Here is an 18,820-nt window from a genome sequence, read left to right on the forward strand (position 1 = left end):
AGGCAGAAATCCAGTATATCTACTTTTGTTCATTAAGGGACAGTAGTTAAGCATTCAGTGATGGATCTGTTATGGGCATGACGCTTGACTTCTACACTGTGATCACTATGATTTGTTTTTGTCATCTTTCAAGCTTAGGAGAACAATTGCTTTTTGTGTATTTCGTACTTCTGATAGTTGTGTTGAAATCATGTGAGGCATGCAGACCTGTAAATATTATAGGAAGGCTTAGGTTCTGCCTACTATACTGTGGTTTAGGAATGTTTTAGGATTTTTTTCTTTGTGATTTTACTGGAATTTGGAAAAAAGAAACCTGCTCACAGTTGAATCACCTTATATGAAACCATTTGAATGATAATTAAATTTTTATGTCTAAATTGTAAGAATATAAGTAACGAGTCGTGCTATGGTTTCAGTTTCTATACCTTCATTCAGTTCCTTTATTTTCATTGTGGCTGAAAGTTTGCAATTCAGCAAATAAAATATCCAAAAAGAGACATTTGATTGAATGTGTCTTGGCACCTGCCAATCTTTTAGTAAAATTTCATGGCAAAATTTCTGCACAAATTTTGAAATATTTTGCAAACTTGAAGCCTTTGGGGATTTATTGAATGTCAGGTCATACTCACTGTATGGGCATGTAAAATGGTAACTATGGCAACTGCAGAGCATTGGAATGGAGGGTGAGGAGAGAGGTTTATGTGAAAGAAGCTGGACATAGGAAACATCCTCACAGAGGCTTCTTAGATGAAAATATTATATGTATGTTTTATATGTTTGAGGTTCTTTTTGTACTCTAACATCAAGGAAAATAAAAAAAATCCCATGACTAGTCCTCATCCAAGTTTATTTTAAAGGGATTTTAAAGAGAGGTTTATCTTGTGTTCCCTCATAAGTTGAAGCTTGTGGTATGTGTGTAGGGCTTTATAGGCATTGACTCCCTAGATTTTAATGGAGTGAAAACTGAAGCTATAAAAGTATGTGGTTTAAAGTTTTGGTGTCTCTTTTAGGTTTGTTATATAAATTAGAAAACGTTAAAAGATCAGTTAGAAAAGGAAGTAACAGTAGTTTTTGAATTTTGAAAATACATTTATAGTAAATGGTGAAGTTGCTTAAACAGGCATGTACAGAGAGAATGTGGTGCGCTGTTTTGATGTGAAGCCTGTGGGAGCAGAGACTTAAGTGGTGTTTCTCAAGTCATTCGAAGTTGTAGTGTTTGCAGAAGCTCTCATTGGATTCTGCAACACTTTTGAGAGCGCCTATGCATATTTATATAGTATCAGACCTTCAGCTTCTCTGATTTGTTTTTTCTTCACCTTTAGGTAATTCCTGTTTTCTGAGCTGGATTTAATTTCTTTCGATTTGTCCCATCAGTGTTGCTTTCCATTACGAACATTTGCAGCAGTATGACTGGGTGGAATATGGAAAGTGCCTGTATTCCTGCTCTCTTCCCCTAAGATTATAATTCACAGATTGTATTGTCAGTATGGATATAAGTACTTTCTTCTATAGCTGGAGTGGATGAAATTGCACAGTCATTGCTGATCATGAAGGGTTTTGTTTTTTTCTTTAGTAGGAAGCTTTGCTTCTTTAAATATCTTAATGCTTAGGATAAAATTGAATCTGCATATCTAATGTTTTGTCAAAATGTTCGAACCATTAAGAACATCCCTGCCTTCCTCAATATGCTTAAGGAATAAATCCAAGATTTTCCATTTCCTGTTAAAAGAACTCTTCAACATAGACTCAACAGATTGTTTATAATCTGTCTGTATCATCACACAAAAGATGCTGTAGGAACAAAGGTGTTTTTTGTCTTTTGTGTGGGCTTGTCCAAACTGCAGTGTAAGTCCTGGTCTCCTTTGCACCTTAGTCTGCTGTCAGAAAGGGAGTAACATGATGAGGCTGAAAGCTCTTCTATTGTGCTGGTTTGTTGATGGCCAGCCAGCAAGCAGCACTAACTGACTTAATGCAAATGAGAGCCAGTTTTGCTTTGAGATATAATTTGAGATGGTATTGTGTCACTCCTGATGGTAACTAACTTTTAAAATTAATTTTAAATTTGTCTTTTGATGTCGTTTTAACCTTTTGGTTTCTTTTGCTGTTATGTATGCAGCATAAATATGCAGAAATTGCTTTTAAAAGAAAAGCTTGTTACCAGTAATCGTTTTTAAAAATCATGATTTTTTTTAATCTCTGGCTTTGATTTTATGGTAGTATCACATTCCAGATTGAAACCAGCTAATGGATTTCACAGAGAAAAGGCATAGTTACTATGGCTACACAGCATCCTGAAAGCTTAAAAGGACAAAGAATAAATGAATACGGTACTGGCTGCTTAGCCATTTCTAGAATAGATTCTAATAATTTAACAGCTTTATAGTCTTTCAGACACTGTCAGAAAAGGCAGGATGTTAGTCCTTTAAGAATTTGTATTTTATTTTTAGTTTATTTCATTACTTTTGTAGTACTGTATTTAAAAAATGTTTTTCAAAATGTCCCCTGCTTTTAGACACTCTGTTTCACATATACCTATTGCATGTAAGGTAATTGACTGTTTCTGATCGCCTTCTATGACAAAGTGACTCGGCTGCTGGATGAGGGAAAGGCTGTGGATGTGGTCTTCCTGGACTTCAGCAAAGCCTTTGACACAGTTTCTCACAGCGTTCTGCTTGAGAAACAGCCTCTGAGCTGGACAGGCGCACATTCTCCTGGGTGGAAAACTGGTTGGATGGCCGGGCCCAGAGAGTGGTGGGAAATGGTGTGAAATCCAGCTGGAGGCCAGTGACAAGTGGGGTTCCCCAGGGCTCAGTGCTGGGTCCAGCCCTGTTCAATGTCTTTATCAATGACCTGGATGAAGGCATCGAGTGCACCCTTAGCAAGTTTGCGGACGACACTAAGCTGGGTGGAAGTGTGGATCTGCTGGAGGGTAGGGAGGCTCTGCAAAGGGATCTGAACAGGCTGGACCGCTGGGCAGAGTCCAATGGCATGAGGTTTAACAAGGCCAAATGCCGGGTCCTGCACTTGGGGCACAACAACCCTATGCAGTGCTACAGACTGGGAGAAGTCTGTCTAGAAAGCTGCCTGGAGGAGAGGGACCTGGGGGTGTTGGTTGACAGCCGACTGAATATGAGCCAGCAGTGTGCCCAGGTGGCCAAGAAGGCCAATGGCATCTTGGCTTGTATCAGAAACGGTGTGACCAGCAGGTCCAGGGAGGTTATCCTCCCTCTGTACTCGGCACTGGTGAGACCTCTCCTCGAATACTGTGTTCAGTTCTGGGCCCCTCACCACAAGAAGGATGTTGAGGCTGTGGAGCGAGTCCAAAGAGCAACAAAGCTGGTGAGGGGGCTGGAGAACAGGCCTTATGAGGAGCGGCTGAGAGAGCTGGGGTTGTTTAGCCTGGAGAAGAGGAGGCTGAGGGGTGACCTCATTGCTCTCTACAACTACCTGAAAGGACGTTGTAGAGAGGAGGGTGCTGGCCTCTTCTCCCAAGTGACGGGGGACAGGACAAGAGGGAATGGCCTCAAGCTCTGCCAGGGGAGGTTTAGGCTAGACGTTAGGAAAAATTCTTTACAGAAAGGGTCATTGGGCACTGGAACAGGCTGCCCAGGGAGGTGGTTGAGTCACCTTCCCTGGAGGTGTTTAAGGCACGGGTGGACGAGGTGCTGAGGGATATGGTTTAGTGTTTGGTAGGAACGGTTGGACTCGGTGATCCGGTGGGTCTCTTCCAACCTGGTTATTCTGTGATTCTGTGATTCTGTGATCATTTTATCACTGATATTTTTACTATGGTGCATTAAAATTTGTAGAAATCTATTTCTTCTATAGAGAAATAAAAACAGAGTTATTGGAGTCTGATGAAAACTTGTAGTAGTGTACTTTTTATAGCTTTCACTGTAGTTTTGGCTGGAATGTTTTTTACTTTGATTTTCTTATAAACCAATCTATCACAGAATCACAGAACAACCAGGTTGGAAGAGACCCACCGGATCACCGAGTCCAACCGTTCCTACCAAACACTAAACCATATCCCTCAGCACCTCGTCCACCCGTGCCTTAAACACCTCCAGGGAAGGTGACTCAACCACCTCCCTGGGCAGCCTGTTCCAGTGCCCAATGACCCTTTCTGTAAAGAATTTTTTCCTAACGTCTAGCCTAAACCTCCCCTGGCGGAGCTTGAAGCCATTCCCTCTTGTCCTGTCCCCTGTCACTTGGGAGAAGAGGCCAGCACCCTCCTCTCTACAACGTCCTTTCAAGTAGTTGTAGAGAGCAATGAGGTCACCCCTCAGCCTCCTCTTCTCCAGGCTAAACAACCCCAGCTCTCTCAGCCGCTCCTCATAAGGCCTGTTCTCCAGCCCTTTCACCAGCTTTGTTGCTCTTCTCTGGACTCTCTCCAGAGCCTCAACATCCTTCTTGTGGTGAGGGGCCCAGAACTGAACACAGTATTCGAGGAGCGGTCTCACCAGTGCCGAGTACAGAGGGAGAATAACCTCCCTGGACCTGCTGGTCACGCCGTTTCTGATACAAGCCAAGATGCCATTGGCCTTCTTGGCCACCTGGGCACACTGCTGGCTCATATTCAGTCGGCTGTCAACCAACACACCCAGGTCCCTCTCCTCCAGGCAGCTTTCTAGACAGACTTCTCCCAGTCTGTAGCACTGCATAGGGTTGTTGTGCCCCAAGTGCAGGACCCGGCATTTGGCCTTGTTAAACCTCATGCCGTTGGACTCTGCCCAGCGGTCCAGCCTGTTCAGATCCCTTTGCAGAGCCTCCCGACCCTCCAGCAGATCGACACTTCCACCCAGCTTAGTGTCGTCCGCAAACTTGCTCAGGGTGCACTCGATGCCTTCATCCAGATCATTGATGAAGACATTGAAGACAAATATTTTATATTAAAGAATAACAAAACACATGTGTGGTTAGGTCCATACAATTAGGGAATCTAATTACCAGTTTTTAGTATCACCTTAGTTATTGATTGCAGAAGTGCTCCTGCCTGCCTTTGCTTGAGAAATAAAATATGTTAGAAATGATAAATGTATCACTGATTAGCTCAAGAGCATATTTTAATGACCTGTTAAAAATAATACAGAATAAAATTTTTAGATTGTAATGCTAAGATGCATCTATTGTTCACCACAAATAGAAGTTCTGTCTACTGATAATTGTAGGCGGTGTACTTTAACTGGGGTGTAGAAGAAAATCATTGGGAAGGTAGCAGGTTAGCTTACAAGTAGCTTTCTAAAGAGATCCAAGATGTGCTCTTATTTACAGACAGAGGGCTTTTGTATTTGTCTTCTGGATTTATCTGTCCTGTAACGTATGCATATATTTATAGAGCAAACTGGACTTGTTGCACATGCAACAGATCAGCTGATCTGTCCTCCTGTTGTAGATCTGTCCTTTTCTCCATAGAAATGCCACATTTGCTATGTTAGACAATAGTGTCGTTTATGTCTACGACAGGAAAAGAAGTCTTTCTACCTAAAAATATCAGAATTATTGTACAGAACTTGACCATGCAGACCAGCATGCTAGAACAATCTGTAAAGCCTAATTAGGTCAAATTCCAAGGCAGAAGAGAATTTCCCAGGCAGAAGAGAATGCCTGGGAAAACCTAAGAATTACCTAAGGTAAATGAATAGGTGAAAGGAGGTGACTGGTAGGAAAATATTGTGGGAATTTCATCATGCTCTTTATTGTGTATCTGAGATTGCATAAATATGCAGTAGTTCTTAAATTAGCTCCAGGTTATAAACTCTTACAAACTAAGGTGTGGTGGTGCAGAAATGACCGACAAGGTCTGATTATCTTTCAAATCTCCATAGGGCCTGTTTCTAACTGTTTCTGCTGGGTTTCAATGAACAGATAGATCCAAAAATGTAAAACACATCTAAAATATATATATCAGACTTTGAAACTCGGGAGGCTAGTTTTCATAACATAAGAAAATTCTTTAAATGATAGCTTGAACAATGCTTCTGTTAAAATTTCACACAGTGTACTTAAGACTAAAACAATACTAAGTTTTATTTTTCTTTGAGTGTTTTTAGAGAGTTTTTTTCAGAAGGTCTTCGCTTAGAAATGAGTGTTGTACATCTGTGCTGCTTTTTAAGATAGGGAGATGAGGTTCCCAAGATAGATATAAATTACTTTCAGATAATCACTGTTATTAGGTTTTTTATCATGCATGAAAAGCTATTGAGTAATTTTCCTCTTGTTCATATTTCTTTGATCATTGTAAACATGAGAATGAAAACAATTAGATGGGCTGTTAATGATTTGTAGGTGAAGTTATCTAGCTAGTTGTCTCATAGTAAGGAGTCATTGTGCACTTTTCATTCCAAAACTTACTATCCAGCATAGCGCAACATTATTGTGTAAAACTTGTATTGTGCAGTTTGTTTGTTACATGTAACACGATGATTTCAAAACTTTAACAAGTAAAAACTACAAACAGGCTGACAAGAATGAAATTATAAAACCAGTAAAATAAAATAAAATCTCCTAATTTAGAGGGTTTTATTCATGGGCATTTGTTTCATTCATGTGTTTTTTTTGGTTTGATGAAGTGCTCAATTTATTTATTACTTAGTTAAGTATTGCAGAAAAAGATGCTACTTGAAATTCAGGAGTGGATCAGTTAGAAGTGCTTTAGCAGAAGACTGGAACTATGTGATATTTGATGTTGCCATGGGAAACTGCTTTGCAGAGCATTTGCAGAGCAGATGGACCAAGATAAAAAACCCAGATACGGGTATTGAATAGAGATGGTGTAATGTCCTGTGAAACCACAGGAATACATGAACTCAAATCTATGTAACATGGTGCTTTGATTCATCCTTTTTTAATGGGTACAGATAGCTTAATTTTCAGACACAGTTCTTCATAGCAAACTTGTTTTGTATTCTTTTATGTATTTTATATTATGCCATTGATAAATAACTGTCTAATATGAATAGTTCAGTGGTGAACATTTTCTATAGGTTTTGAATTTTCAACAAATCAGGGAAAATGTCATTTTTTTTCTGCCTTATCTTCTGTGTTATGCAAAACCAGTAATGTTCTAACTTCATGCTATGATCTACTACCTTTTGGGCTAGCATCTAAAGTTTCATCTAAGTACACAAGCACTATGGAATGGAAAAAATCTATTTTGGGAGTTAGAATTTTGTTAGCTTAACATGCTGTTGGCTGTTGAGAGCTCTTCTGTAACCTTATACACTAGCATTTTCCCCCTTGATTTATAAAACAATAAAAAGAAAAGAGACACACCCCACCCTGTTTAAGAACTAGAATGTCTTTGTAATCATGTTTGGCACAGATGTTTGTTTCCTTAGCAACATGAACACAAAAGATACGTATGTGACTATACACATGCAACATGCCTTTGTAAGAGTATATATGTACAGAAAACCACTGTATATTTGTTTAACGTGTATTCTTTGTTCTCCGTGGCAATGAATAAAATAGGCATGTTGTGTTTAATTTTTCTCTAAGGAAAGAGGTAGTTAAAGAACTTGAAATACAATTTGTAGTCGTATCTTTTCAACGAATCAATTCCAAGCTTGTAAAAAGAAAAGCTTCTTGAAAAATAAAAGCTTAGTCTGCTCTCTTGAAGATGTATGATTTAACTGCTAAAGGATTTTTTTTTCCAAAGTAATGTATTGACTGTAAAAATAAGAATACTTTGCACTTCTCATCTACAATCTATCTGTGCTTCTGTTCTTCATGAGTTATAAAACTTACTCCATTGGTTGATTTCTCGACATGCAGTGGAATAGTTCTGTGAGTCATGCTGTCATAAACCCATGAATGCCCACATAACTGTTGATGTTTTTCATATAATATGGAATACCATACCACTCAATACTGTGCAGTTGATTCACATGTATAAAGTGCATGTTAACAAATCCTTTGAGCATTGAATAATATGTTTGTTTTCAAGTATACGTATCCATTTGATGTATTTGTTGCTAGTCCATTTTAACTATCATATGTGAATATCTGCCTGAAGTTATATATTTGTGTATATTCTTCTTCTTCAGGAAAAACTAGGAGAGTTAGAAGCAGGAATAATAATTCCTAGAAATAATTTTCCTGGGAAAATTTTATGGCTTCTGCAATTGAATCAGAGTTTCTGAATTTCTTCCACTGCTTTTGATCTATGATTGTAAAGTCTTACCATTAGTATCAGAGAGACCAAAGAACATGTTGGCATTCATTAGGCTTAGGGTTACTGTATGTTGTCAGCTTTCAACTATAACCTTTTTATGTCTTTTACACTAGTTAAAGCACAATGAGGTTGATTGTATTTTATTTTTTTTGTAACACATCATGGGGAAGAGATTTCATGAGTGATTAATTTAACTTCTTTTCAATTTATTTTAAGCAGAGACCAGTTAAAGAAAACACTTTGCAGATTCACAGAATTATTGAGGTTGGAAGGGACCTCTGGAGATTGTCCAATCCTTGATCAAAGCAGGGTCACCTAAAGCACATTGCACAGGATTATGTCCAGTTGGGCTTTGAATATCTACAAGGATGGGACTCTGCAACCATCTCAGGCAACCTGTGCCATTGGTTGACCATCCTAAAAAAAAAAATATATATATACGTTTACATGGGATATCTTGTATTTCATTTACTTCCTTTGCCTCTTATTCTTTCCCTGGATACCACTGAGAAGCGTCTGGTTCTGCCTTCCTTACTCTGCCCCCATCATGTATTTATAAGTATTGATAAGGTCCCTCTGAACCTTCTCTTTTCAAGGCTTCCATGTCTCTTGAGCATCTTTTGTACAAGGAAAGGCTTAGTCCTTTAATTCCCTTCATAACTTTTTGCTGGGCTTGCTTGCATAAGCCTCTGTCTCTCTCGTACTGGGAAGCCTGGGACTGGGCCCAGCATTCAGGATGGCTCACCACTGCTGAGAGGAAGGCTCTCCTCCCTTCATCTACTGGTGATACTCTTCCTAATACAGCATAGGTTGCTGTGGTCTCCCTTTTCTGTGAGGACACATTGCTGGCTCACAGCCGGCTTGTTGTCCGTCCTACCCTTTTCTGCAAATGTGCATGGGATTATTCCTGCTAGGTGCAGGTCTTTGCATTTCCCTTTGTTGAATTTCATGATATTACTGATTTCTCAGCCTGTCAAGGCCCTTCTGAATGAGAGCACAAGTCTCTGGTGTATCAGCTACTTCTCTTTGTTTTGCATTATCTGTGAACTTGCTATTCTGTTCCACCTTCCAAGTTTTTGTTGAATTATTAGTATTTGCTCTCATATTGACACCTGGAGTGTGCCTCTAATGACTGTCCTCCAGATGGATTTAATGCTACTCATACACAACCCTTTGAGTCCAGCAGTTCAGGCAGTTCCCTCATTCTCCATATATCTATTTTGTGTTTCGTCAGTTTATCAGGGAGGAGACAAGGGAAGACAGTGACAGAAGCATTATTAAAGATAAACAAGGTTCCATGTTCTGTCCTTGTCCATTGTGTCAACCTTCTCATTGCGAAAAGCTATCAAGTTGGGTCAGATACAATTTCCCATTCACATACCCATGCTCAGTACTACCAAGCACCTTCGTGCCCTTCTTGTGTTTAACAAGTTTTCTGGATTTTTGCCTTTCCCTTACCAGGGATTGAGGTGAGGCTGTGGCTGGCCAGCATTTTCCTGCATCCTTCTTACTCTTTTTAAAAGTGGGGGCAATGTTTATATTCTTCCATCTTCAGAATTTCCTCTCCCCCAGTCCCTGTCACTGTCATCTTTTATGATCTTCCAATGACTGAGTGGTCTTATAATGATGTCAGCCAGCTCCCTCAGTGCCTGTGGGTGCATTTCATTATCACCCACAGATCTGTGTATGTCCAGTTTGTTTAAATGCTTTCTAACTTGATCCTCCTTCCTTGAGGGGAAATATACCTTGCTTCAGGGTTTCCCACTGGTCTCAAGTATCTGCAGTTGCTGAGGGATGTCTTTATCAGTAAAGAGTGAAATGAAGAAAAAATTTTATGTATTGGCCTTCCTTATAGCCTTTGATACACATCTCCATTAGCATTCAGCAGCTGGCTACCATTTTCCATAGTCTTCCTTATGCTGCAGATAACACCAGTAAGAACATTTCCTCTTCCCTTTCATGTTTCTGTGAGCTATCCTACCCATGTATTTGTGATCCCCGTAGGGTTGCAACTCTCCAGCTGTGCGCAGACCTCTTAATTCCACCTGTTCCCTATATTGTGTGCAGGCTCTTTGAAGAGGTACAGAAGTACATTCATTTCCCAGAAAAGTTAGTATAGCTTTCCCCATAATTCTGCCTGGTAGGCATTTCCCTATGTATGGGGGCACAGCTGGGGTGTGACCCCTGCAGCCCCTTTTTTTTTTCTTACAAATGTCCTCCTCTTCACATTGCTGTGTACTCTTTGTTTGCTAACCTGGTCCTTCACTCCCTCACTTAATTGCTCATCATCTTTTCCTGCCCCTGGTATTCCTAGTTTGAAACTGTAATTACTGTATTGGCCAGTCTGTTGGCAAAAATGTTTTTCCCTGCTTAGGTGAATACCATCTCTGTTAAACAATCCACTGTCCTTGTAGAGCATCCTGTGATCATATAGAACTTAAAACCTTGTTGCCCACACCAACTGCACAAACAGCGGTTGATTTGGGGCATCTTTCCACTCCTTCTTGCACCTTGCTGCCCTTCTGGAAGTATTGAGAAGATGACTCCCTGAGATCCCATGGCCTTAACACCTCTCGTCATGCCCCTCATGATGCCCCACAGCAATGCAGTCAATGTTTGATGCTTTCCTGATTGCTCCTGGTGTCATCATTGGTGCCTGTGTGGCAGAGCAGCAGAGGCTAACAGTCTGCAGCAATCTTTCCGTGTTTTTGACTTTTTTTTTGTTTATTAAGCTTTATTATTCCAGAATTATATTCTGCCAATGCCATACATGTTATCTAGTCACAAAAAATCTGCTCAGGGAGATCGAAGATTAATCTTTAATTAATCTCAAATCATTCTGAGAGTCTACAGGAAGGTAAATGGGAACCAGTGTCTGGTATAGGATTTACTAAAGGTTATTTAAGACTACCTTTCAAGTCCAAGAATGTTGTTTTAGGTTGTGCCATCTGAAAGACACTGGCATGAAAAAAATTTCCAAGGCTTGCTTCATAATATGATTTGAGTCTATTGCTTTTGGTATACAGTATTTCAATGTGATATAACTGGTTTTACATGTCTTGTTTCTGTTTGTTCTAGGAAATGAACACAGGAATTAATGTGAAAGGCCACGTGAAGCTCTGTCATAGCAGAAATTTACTAAAAGATTGCTTTACCTGTAAGTTCTTCTTTTTTTTTGTAGTTAAATGTTGAATTACATTCATATTATTGGGAGAAAATGGTTTATGGTGGCATTTTGGCTTGCAGTTTGATTATGAAGAAAACTCTACCAAGTGCCTTATGTTTAATGCCTGCTATTATTAACTTGCTATGTTTTAGTGAAGAGCAAACAAACATGTTGCCTCTTCTATTAAAGTTTTGAATATAATGAGCAAGATTTTTATGTCGTGTCATTGCATGTTATACATCCACTGTGATGCATGCTTATTTTTAGCTCATTTTTCAGAAATTCTTTTAAAAGTGAAGAAATTACAGAGAACATCCAATCCTGTTTCAGAGTATGAAACTTTTCCACTGAAAAGTTCTTCAGCAAAGATTGTGCAGGTGCCTGCTGTGACTCAGACATGTTCTGGATCGGGCAACTTTTGCAGTGTTATCAAATCACAGTGCTCTTTACAGTTAAGCCACTTGTGGCAAAGAATTTTCTTTGAGCTATAGTGAAATAATTTAATTTTATATACATTGCAGAATGAACCCCACTTAGGAATTTAAACTTCTGTTTTTATCTTGAGTCTAATTGTCTACATCAAAATACTTAGGCAAGTGGGAGAGATGAATATGTCCTCCTACTAATAGTGCAAGAAAAATATTAGAAGATCCATTTTAAACAAAGAACCAGAAGCATTAGACTTACTGTTGACTTTGGCAGATTTCTATAGCTGATGGCAGAGCTGAGAACAGAATTCAGTTCTTAGGTCCAGTTAAAGTTATAATTTGAAAATAAACTATTTGCTAGGGACTGGAAAAGTTGCCTACCTAGGTATCACATGAAAATACACATAAAAGGTATATCTTGAGGGAGGCTGGGAGTTTACTAGCTAGAATTTAGCCAGTATATTGATTTTTTTCCCTCTTCAATCTTACTTTAACTAAATATCATCTAGTTAGTATGTACCTGTAAGCTGTAAGAGGACGGTATTAGCAAAAATTGTTTTGGAAGGGATAGTAGCTATTTAATCCTTTTAAAAATAATTACTTCAGATTTTTTTTCCTTACCTAGTATTCTATTTTAAAGTAGCAGCAGCTCATGTATCTGGACAGCACAGGTAATTAGTTTTGGCATCACTTTCAAACAAATTAAAACTTGCAAATTCTAGTCTCCCACACTTCAAGCTTTTTATGAAGTGTCAGGAAATGTTCTAATAATTATTTCTAATTTTCCCCCAAAAAACTTATTTTTTTTAGGGTTTCTTTACTCCTCTGGTATAACTTCGTAAATGTTGAAACAACTATAAATTAAGTGCAAATACAAGAAAGACTGTTAGAGATTAGCACGTCATTTTGTAAAGTAAAAAGTGAACATTATTGTCTTCATTCTATTAATATTCACACAGTACTGGCAAAACTTCAGCGATTGCCCGTGTTATCCTAAATACATTAAAATCACTCAGATGATGAAGTGTTTCCTTTGGTTTTATCAATGAATGTAGAGGGGATATACCAGGATATTTCAAGGATACTTTTCTGATTAGTCAAGGAAGAAAGAAGAGATACTGCTGCTCTGATAATGCTGCCTTAATAACTGAATTTGTCGGATTTTCGGTATTATTTGGTAGGCTTAGTTGCTTAGCAGTAGTCAGGCAAGTGGATATCCAGTATCATAACAGTGGCCTTAAAAACATCAAATAAACTGAAAAAAGTAAGATTGAATTAGAATGGGCAAATTTATTTCAACTTCATCTTCTCTTTTAATTGCTTTGTTCGCGTCTTCATGCCTCTCTGAGAAATGCAAGGCTTTATGTGTATATGTGTATATATATGGGGGTGGGGGGTCTGTCAGTTGTAGATATTTATGTTTGTTGAAGATAGAAGAACATTTATTGAAAAAGTATGGACTTAATTTAGAAAAATCTTAAATGAGAACATGGAAAAAAGTCTTAGACAGGATGCAAAGTTGAGAGCTGCATCACATACTGAGCACTATAAAGTACATTTGTAGCCTCCCAGATGATACATGTGTTATTTGGAGTCCTTTGAATATGCTGATTTCCATCTGATTTTATAGTGTGACTCCGTATGAGGACAAAATAGCAGAAAATATGGGTGTTTTTTCTGACCCAAAATGTTGTCTGTTACTGTATAGTTATAGACAGTTCTGAAGCCTGGTTAGAAGACTGGCAATATGCAAGCATGGAGGCATGTCTTCTTCCCCTGGCCTAAGAACTGGTCCCGTATCTGCTCCTTTGAAGTGCTAGTGGACCTCTTTTTGGTGTGTAATATGAGCAACCATTAGCATACCTGTGATACTAATGGAGTATGGGCATTAATAAATTATATCCAAGGTGCCATAGTCCTAAAATATCAAAGATGCCATAGTCCTAAAATTCATTGCCATAATTTTTCTTGTTATACAAAGCATTCTGCTTTGTGTATACTTGTGCACTTGATATAAAAGTCATCCATGTGGAACCACACTTATAGGAAGAAGCAATTTGCTTTGAAGTCCTGTAACTTGAGAATTACAGTGATCTAAAAACCTGCCTGTACTCCTTAAAAAGATTCAAGTGGGCTAAGAAACGATCTTGTTCTTTAGGAAGTACAGGCTTCAGCTTGTTCTTCCCAAGCCTGTTGCTCCTGAAAGATAATGATCTATCACTGGTCCTTAGCACTAGTGGACATTTATAGAATCATAGAATAACCAGGTTGGAAGAGACCCACCGGATCATCGAGTCCAACCATTCCTATCAAACACTAAACCATGCCCCTTAGCACGTCGTCCACCCGTGCCTTAAACACCTCCAGGGAAGGTGAATCAACCACCTCCCTGGGCAGCCTGTTCCAGTCCCCAGTGACCCTTTCTGTGAAGAATTTTTTCCTAATGTCCAGCCTAAATCTCCCCTGGCAGAGCTTGAGGCCATGTCCCTTTTGAGGTCCTGTCCCCCATCACTTGGGAGAAGAGGCCAGCACCCTCCGCTCTACAGCCTCCTTTCAGGTAGTTGTAGAGAGCAATGAGGTCTCCCCTCAGCCTCCTCTTCCCCAGGCTAAACTCTCTCAGCCGCTCCTCGTAAGACTTGTTCTCCAGCCCCTTCACCAGCTTTGTTGCTCTTCTCTGGACTCGTTCCAGAGCCTCAACATCCTTCTTGTGGTGAGGGGCCCAGAACTGAACACAGGATTCGAGGAGCGGTCTCACCAGTGCCGAGTACAGAGGGAGAATCACCTCCGTGGACCTGCTGGTCACGCCGTTTCTGATACAAGCCAAGATGCCATTGGCCTTCTTGTTCACCTGGGCACACTGCTGGCTCATGTTCAGTCGGCTGTCAACCAACACCCCCAGGTCCCTCTCCTCCAGGCAGCTTTCTAGACAGACTTCTCCTAGTCTGTAGCACTGCATAGGGTTGTTGTGCCCCAAGTGCAGGACCCGGCATTTGGCCTTGTTAAACCTCATGCCATTGGACTCTGCCCAGCAGTCCAGCCTGTTCAGATCCCTTTGCAGAGCCTCCCTACCCTCCAGCAGATCAACACTTCCACCCAGCTTAGTGTCGTCCGCAAACTTGCTAAGGGTGCACTCAATGCCTTCATCCAGGTCATTGATAAAGACATTGAACAGGGCTGGACCCAGCACTGAGCCCTGGGGAACCCCACTTGTCACTGGCCTCCAGCTGGATTTCACACCATTTCCCACCACTCTCTGGGCCCGGCCATCCAACCAGTTTTCCACCCAGGAGAGTGTGCGCCTGTCCAGGCCAGAGGCTGACAGTTTCTCAAGCAGAATGCTGTGAGAAACTGTGTCAAAGGCTTTACTAAAGTCCAGGAAGACCAAATCCACAGCCTTTCCCTCATCCAGCAGCCGAGTCACTTTGTCATAGAAGGTGATCAGGTTAGTTTGGCAAGACCTGCCTTTTGTGAACCCATGTTGACTGGGCCTGATCACCCGGTTCTCTTGCATGTGCTTCATGATAGCACTCAAGATCACCTGCTCCATGACTTTTCCTGGCACTGAGGTCAGGCTGACAGGCCTGTAGTTCCCTGGATCCTCCCTGCGAACCTTCTTGTAGATGGGCACAACATCAGCCAGCCTCCAGTCCAGTGGGACTTACCCAGTCTTCCAGGACTGTTGGGAGATGATGGAAGATTTATGCATCTGTAATCTGTACTTGAGGTGTTTTGCTGTCTGATGCCCTGGTAGTAGTGTGTAAGGGCTCTACTCCATCACTTTGCCAATATGCTGACTTCGTGCTCTTTCTGCGTCTGGATCATGTGTGGTGCCATTATAGAGAGGAGGATGTACTTTTGCCTCTAGTATTATCTGTGCTGTAGGGACCTTAATTTCTTGTTTAATTGTACAATTTTGACCGTAGGCATTTGAAAATGCTAAGGATATCATTGACAATTTCTGATGAGAAATCTTATGGGATAATGTGAACAGGAAGAAGCTTGTAAGCACTGTTTAGATAAACATAATAGCAGGTTTTTTTCAGATTGACATCAGTCAATACAGATTACTTTTAAGTGTTGGATGTACGGTTTATCATTAAGTCTGCCTACTTTGGTGGGATGCTTCAGAGAGAAATACTGAGAAGAGGAGGAGAAAATTTTCTAGAAACTAATTATACATTTAATAAAGGCCTAATAAAATAGGTAATAAAATCATATCTGTTTGGAATAACTTCTGACTGCCACTATATGAAGGCCAGAAGGAATAACATGCCTTATTTAACCAATTAAATCTTACTTGGAGAACTGCAGACAAGGAATTCTGGTTCTGTTTTCTTTGAATTCACTTTTGAATTGGTTCTTGATAAGTTAATGAGCTATGGCAGCAACTCTGTATTTGCACAGATGACTGGACTGGCTTATTTGAAATCCTCCCATACACCTCTATCTTTAGTACTTGACCTAGTCACTTGTTAAGGAAGTGGGTCCACTATCACACAGGCATGTCTCCAAGCAGCGTATATATGCAGCTTCCTACTGAAGGCTGCAATTCATTTTATACTTCACATATTTAAGAGGAAGAAAAAGGATGATGATGATGATAATAGTAATTTCTAAGCAAAGGTTAGAATCACAGAATAAAGGACCTTAAAGATTTTTCCATACCCCCCCACCATGGTCAGGGACACCTCCCACTGGACCAGGCTGCCCAAGGACCCTTTCAACCTGTCCTGGAACACCTGCAGGGATGGGGCAGCCACAACTTTCCTGAGCAACCTGTGTCAGTGCCTCACCACCCTAATTGTGAAGAATTTTCTCCTTATGTCTAGCCTAAATCTGACCCTCTCCAATTTAAAGCCATTCCCCCTACTGCTATTGCTACAAGCCTTTGTAAAAAGTCCCTCCCCGGCTTTCTTGTAGGCCCCTTTCAGGACCTAGAAGGTCGCTATAAGGTCGTCTTGGAGCCTTCTCTTCTCCAGGTTAACAAGCCCAACTCTGTCAGCCTGTCCTCATAGCAGTAGTGCTCCAGCCCTTTGATCATCCTTGAAGTCCTCCTCTGGACCCGTTCCAACAGTTCCATATCCTTCTTTTGTTGAGGATTCCAGAACTGGACACCGTACTCCAGATGAGGTCTCACAAGAGAGGAGTAGAGGGGTAGAATCACCTCCCTTGGCCTGCTGGCCACGCTTCTTTTGATGCAGCCCTGGATATGCTTGGCCTTCTGGGCTGCGAGTGCACATTGCCAGCACGTTTTGCACCTCTCATCAATCAGTAACCCCAAGTCCTTCTCTGCAGGGCTCCTCTCAGTCACATCATCCCCCATCCTGTATTGAAATTGTGGTACAAATGAGAGAAATCTAATGATTTTTAACCCTGAGATAGTTCCAACTTACTTTTCTCAAGTGTTTTTGCTGGAAATATTTCCATACTCTTTATTGTGATATTGATTAAAGTATTCCCATTACACATTTAATTTATCTTGTAGTATTCCAGATAAATCAATCGGTATTGTAAAACTGGCTGTCATGATACACAGACAAGTAACAATATAAGTTATCGAGATTTGTAGATCATGGTGACAGTTACTTCATTATGATCAGTTTTTTAATTATTATATTTTTTATTGCAAAGAGAGTTTGGTTTTGTTCTAGTAATGTTAGCTGGTGAAAAAATAGGAAAACAGAAATATTTTTCTACCTATTTTTTGCCACAACTGGATTGTTCTATGTTCAGATCACCATCAAAATAACATTTCTGTCCTTTGCTTATGAAAGATTGAAATGTTAAGTTTATTAATATGTTCTATGTAAAATAAGTAGTGGTATGAAATCTGTTTCTATATGTACAGCAATTCCTAAATGTGATGGCTACTCATTTTGATACAAGTTTACGAGCACAAATGTTTCTGTTTACACAGACAAAATAATTAAGTATTCCTCTTTATGAAAGTTATGTTTGCTGATGCGCGAAAACAGGAGTTCATAATTTTCTCTGAATACTTCACCTGCTGGATTTCTGGAGCATTTAGTTTCCCCGACTAATCTTCTCATGCCCTTGGAAAAAAAGATTTGAAATACCTTCTTTTGATTCCACTGAGAATACAGTTATTTGGAGATCAATGAGAGACCAGTGCTAGTATTGCAAAAGGTGAAACTAACGCAGTTGGAAACCAAAAAAACACACTACCAAAATCAGTTGTAAGAATTTAAATTATAGAAGCTGGTGAAGGATAGCACAGATTTTATTGTTGTAGAAGATTCCGAGACCCTAGATCACATTAATTTCCAAGGCGTGTCTTGCACAGCTCTAATTAAGGTTTTAGTGATCACTGGGGATGAATCTTCCTCTGCTCTACTCGTGCCTTTCTTTTTTCTTTCTGAACTAAACTCAGACTTGAACTTTAGTCTCATATGTTATGTGGCATGTGGTTTTGTGTTGGCTTCTGTGAATATATTCAGGGGAATACAGGTCTTAATTGTAGCATTTTCCTGATCATAAGCTAGAACAAAGCTGTATTGCAGAGTAAAGAGAATGGAATTATTGCAAAGTCTTTTGTCTTTTGCTTCATTACTTATGCAGATCTTTTAAAAATAAAGGATATAGCAAGGAATATGAATTGATTAATCTGAACTGATGGCACTAAGAAATACAACATCTGTCTCTGCTGTATACTTTGCTGAGGTATAATTTCATGCCTTTTCATGTCCTTTCATATGGACATAACTGTAATTTGCTGAAGGTGAAAAACTATAAATAAAAGACAGAGATAACAGAAAAAATGATTGCAAGGAATTTTCAGGAGCTGAAGATAAAGAACTGTATTTTGATGAATAAAAAAAATTCTGAAGTCTAGTGGGAGAGAAGGGAAGGAATGGTACAAACTGTAAAGGCTTCTGACTAATACTGTTTATTTTTTATTTTTGAGTAGTCTAATGTTTTACAAATTCAGTGGAAGACCGCTACTTAGTTTATTTTCAGTGTTGTGAAAAAGAACATTAATTAATTCTAGGATTCTTTTTTTATCATTAAGTTTCTGGTTAATTATGTGTG

At 39.7% G+C, this 18,820-nt stretch overlaps 1 protein-coding gene across 9 annotated transcripts in view; it reads left to right on the plus strand.

Annotated features, from left to right (window-relative positions):
• MARCHF1 (membrane associated ring-CH-type finger 1) overlaps window positions 1-18,820 on the plus strand; it is a 235,509-nt gene that overhangs the window by 66,878 nt on the left and 149,811 nt on the right. For all 9 annotated transcript variants that reach the window (XM_069855813.1, XM_069855815.1, XM_069855820.1 and 6 more), the window contains exon 2: window positions 11,255-11,333. The gene's annotated coding sequence lies outside the window, so the exon portion shown is untranslated. The remainder of the gene's footprint in view (window positions 1-11,254; window positions 11,334-18,820) is intronic.

This window comes from Phaenicophaeus curvirostris, chromosome 4 (assembly GCF_032191515.1).
Source record: "Phaenicophaeus curvirostris isolate KB17595 chromosome 4, BPBGC_Pcur_1.0, whole genome shotgun sequence".
NCBI classification, from domain to species: Eukaryota; Metazoa; Chordata; class Aves; order Cuculiformes; family Cuculidae; genus Phaenicophaeus; species Phaenicophaeus curvirostris.